We start from the raw sequence: 4,922 nt of genomic DNA on the forward strand, positions 1-4,922 counted from the left end.
CGCAGTGGTCGTCGTTTCTTAATTCGTTGGTCGGGACACTAAGGCTTCGATCAAAAACGGATTCAAAACAATTCTGTCGGGTTGGCGCAAATCCAAAACTAATCCACTAGGGTGATGAATTAATTGTAAATTTGCAGCATCGACATCGGACGACGATCTAAACCAGGCACGGAATTTTTTACATACTCTGTAGTTCGTGATGGGTTGCAACGAGGAAGGTTCGGTGCCTACGAGTATAACTTTCAAATCCGAAGAAATGAGCGTCGGGGTTGTGTTGGTCAGCGTTTGCAGGAAACACATCGTGTGGCAAAATTCGCAGCACGAGTCCGGTACGTCGCAGCAGGAGAATTCAATGCGAATGCCCGGGATGAAATGGAGCAAGCACGCTTCGTTCTCCTGCTGGTCGATCTGGTCGAGGATCAAGCTGAACCCCAACTTTGGAGAAACGACCGCTTTCACGGTGTTTGCCTCGGTTCCAAATTGCCGGGCTCCGAAATTGCGGTCTTTCATGTGAAAATAAGAAAAAAGCGTTCGCACGACGTCGACCCACGGTGAGGGGATCTTTACCCAGTTTACGCGCTCGATACGCTCCCGAACGAATGCAGATTCCTTTTTGGGGAAATAGCGTTCTTTGCTCGCGTCCAGGTTGAGAGAATCGATGTACGTGGCCCAAGACCATACGTGGTGGTGCTGCTGCTCGCTGCTACCCTCTACAATCTGGTGGAAACGAAAATTATCGGGCAGGATCGTCCGTTCGAAGGTTTTGTACTGACTCGATATTCTCTTTTCCGTCCTCAGGAGGCGCAGAAATTGAGTTTTGAACGCGTCAGTTTCGGTTACGTCCTGGTACAAATCTTTCAGGACGTTCAACTTGTTTTCCAGAACCGTATAATGCAACACCAAGTAATTGATGTTGCAGTGTATGATGAAGAGGGTCGGTATGATGCAGCAGAATCGATAGATCAGACCCCAGCCGAGAAAGTAATGCGTGTGGAAACGATGCTGGGTCGTCCACGTGAATTCGTTCAGAATGTGGCTGTCGCAGACGGTGTTCGGAAAAATCGTTCGCAAGTACATGGCCGGATCCTTTCCGAAAACCTTCTCGAAAACGTGACGCCAAGCCAGAGCGTTGATGCAGTCGCTCTTGAAACTGGCGAGCGGAGCGGAGAGATCGAGCTTCCTCCCCAGATCGAATTGAGTCGCGTGCCTTTCCACGAATTCCAAGTACGCCTTCGCCGTGGGCCACACGATGCTCGTGACGATCTGATTTTTGTATTCCCCCGAGAAATTCTATATAAAATAACATACCTGAAATTCTATTCACAGTATAGATTGAATTTTTTTTGAGTTTTTGTAATCACCCCAAGAAATTCTATATAAAATAACATACCTGAAAATTGTATTCACAGTAGATTGAATTCTTGAGTTTTGTATTCACACCAAAGAAATTCTATATAAATAATAACATACCTGAAAATTGTATCGCTATATATACTAGACTTTTTTTTTATTTCTGTGATTTTGGAGAAAGCAATGGCATCCACCAGTTTGATCGAATGTGTTACTTGCGAAAAATTAATATCTAAAACTAATATTAGCAAGCACAGGGCAAGATGTAACGAAACAGGTTCGAGAATTAATCGTTTGTTACCTTCTAAGCCTTGTGCTCGATGTAGAAAGATGATTAGCATTACAAATTTAAGTAAACACCTCAAAATTTGCAAACCATCGACCGGACAAGCATCGAAAAGGAAAATCGATAATTCAGAAACGGAAGCTTCCACTTCCAAGCAAATTAAATTATCTAATGAACGCAAACCAATTAGATCTGCATTCAACGACCAACTCCAGGATTTTTCAATTAAGTCAGAACCAGGCCGTGACATTCTAAGTTTCTTGGACGAAACAAAAACATCTGTACTAAATATTTTGAAAGATAAACTTGAAAACAACTCTATAAAAGTATACGTTGTTCTGTTTTCTGAATACGAGAAAGTTGATGGCACAACGAGTATTTTTTATCATCGTACAAAAAACCAGACACTTTATTTTGCTGACGTCGAAAATTTGGACAACTTCTATTATAAAGTTTCCAACGAGCTGGTTAAGAAACATGACGATTTCGAGGCTAAAGGGTCGGGATGGTCTCTATGTGGAAGTCCTCACACGTTAACCGTTTACGTGAACCGATTCTCGCCTCTTCGCGCTTCCAGCTACGTTCCTCTTCCACCGAACATTCAACACAAGAGGGCTGTGTTAAATATACAGAACAGCGATAACAAGTGTTTCCTTTGGTGTATATTGGCTGCACTGCATCCTGTTTATTGCAAAAATAATCCACAGTGGGTTGGACATTACAAACAATACGAGTCCGAGTTTGAAAGTGTAATGTCTGGCATCGAATACCCGTGACATTGTCGGATACAACAAAGTTCGAAAATCGTGCAGGAAAACGCATCGCTATTAATGTATATTCCTTCACGTCAGATAAATATCTCGTGCATCCCGTCAGGATAAGCGATATCGACGATGACGATGCTTGTGTAATAAATCTCCTTCTTATTTCCAACGAGGATGTCTATCATTACACGCTAATTCGTTCAATGTCTCGATTACTAGGAAGCCAAACAAACAAGCATGAACATTGCATCGAAGTTTGCCCGAGATGCCTAACCACGTTCGACGATCGTGACCGACGTGATCATCAAAATCTTCATAGTCGTCAAATTGCTATCGATAAACTTGTCGAACATAAAATTTATTGCGGCAACAACAGACCGGCTAGAATGTTGATGCCCGAAACGAACGAAGTCGAAGAATTCAAAATGCACAAGGCATTGTTAGAACATCCCGCAATCATCGACGCAGATTTCGAGTCTTTCCTGAAACCACTCTCCTACTGCGAACCGGATCCTGAAATTTCCTCCACAACGCCGTACCAGCTTCATAAACCTAATAGTTTCGGCTATGTTGTTGTGCGACGTGATAAAATAAATGAAGCATATATATACCGCGGGCCAAATGTAATCAAACACTTCCTGGAAAAAATGGTGGAGGAGGTTGAGGTAATTGGTAGCGTACTGCTTACATCAAAACCGATGGCACCTTTAACTGAAAATGAACTTCAAAATTACAATTCCACTGAGGTGTGTCCGGTATGTGATCAAAGTTTCACTGATGAGAACAAAAAAATATTCCACCACGATCATTTCAGCGGAAACTACATAGGTGGAATTTGCAACACGTGCAATCTTAAAATCCAGAAACCTAAATTCATCCTCATATTCTTTCACAACGGAAGCGGATATGATTTTCACCACCTGGTGAGACATCTTGGCTACGATCCGAAACGTATAGGTGTCTTGGCCGAAAATGAAGAACGCTACATTAGTCTCAGCAAGCATGTGTCGATTCCGGGAACGAAAAATACAATCGAGATGCGCTTCCTGGATTCGTATAGATTTCTCTCTGCAAGTCTGGATGCTTTAGCGAACAAACTCACCGACGATCAATTTAAAATAACTAGAGCTAGTTTTCCCAACGTAGACATAGAACTCGTTAGACGTAAAGGGGTTTATCCTTACGAATATGTTAGTGATGGTTCTAAATTTAACGACGACGCTCTTCCACTTCCAAGAGAATTTTACAGCAGACTCAGAGAGAAAGGAATCACGGACGAAGAATACCAACACGCGCAACTCATGTGGGAGAAATTAGAATGTAGGACACTCGGAGACTACCACGATGCCTACTTAAAATTAGACGTGACGATACTCGCGGATGTTTTTCAAGCGTTCAGGAAAACGGCAACGAATATTTATAAATTAGATCCAGCGTATTTCTACAGTCTACCAGGATTAGCGTGGTCGGCAATGTTATTCCAGACAAAGGTCAAGCTGGAACTGATATCGGACGTTGACATGTTGCTATTTATCGAAAGAGGGATACGAGGTGGAATGGTGCAATGCGTACAGAGACATGCAAAAGCTAATAACGTACACATGAAAGAAGATTACGATTCAAATCGAGCATCGAATTACATCTTCTACGCCGACGTTAATAATCTCTACGGACATGCCATGGTTCAGAAACTTCCTTACGGGGGATTCGAATGGTTAGATCCCACTTCGATAGACATTATTCATTTCGACGATAGCGGGTGTGGTTTCTTCGCTGAGGTAGATCTCCAATTCTCCGAAAACCTGCACGACACGTTTTCGGATTTGTCTCCGACTCCCGAAATCAAATGTCCACCCGACTCGGTTCAAGACAAGCTTTTGTTAACATTGGACCCTAAACAGAGATACGTCGTCCACTACAAGAATCTCCGGTTTTTGATTGGGAAGGGTGTTCAGATAGTAAATGTTAGAAGAATACTAAAGTTTAAACATTCCACGTGGTTAAGACCTTACATAGAAACTAACACACAACATAGAACAGCTGCCACTTCCGATTTAGACAAGGACTTCTTTAAATTAATGAACAATGCGGTGTACGGAAAGACCATGGAGAATGTTAGAAAGCAAGTAGACGTGAAATTAATTTCCGATAAGAATAAATGTCGGAAGTGGATAGCCGATCCTAGATTCAAGTCGAGAAAAATTTACAACGAGAATTTGGCACTTTTCAATCTAGATATAAAATTGATGAAATTCAGAAAACCAATTTACGTTGGCGCAACGGTTCTCGACTTGTCGAAACTTTACATGTTCGAATTTCATTATGACGTGATGAAACCTTCTTCAATGATAAGATATCACTTTTGTACACGGACACCGACAGCTTCATTTACAGCATACAAACACCTAACCTCTATGAAGACATAAAAAATCCTTCCATGCTTGAGTATTTCGATACTTCTGCATATCCTCAACCCAACAGATTTGGGATTCCTTCCCTCAACAAAAAGGTCCTAGGTAAAC

This window comes from Lepisma saccharinum, unplaced genomic scaffold (genome assembly GCF_977018435.1).
Source record: "Lepisma saccharinum unplaced genomic scaffold, izLepSacc3.1 HAP1_SCAFFOLD_605, whole genome shotgun sequence".
Classification (NCBI taxonomy): domain Eukaryota; kingdom Metazoa; phylum Arthropoda; class Insecta; order Zygentoma; family Lepismatidae; genus Lepisma; species Lepisma saccharinum.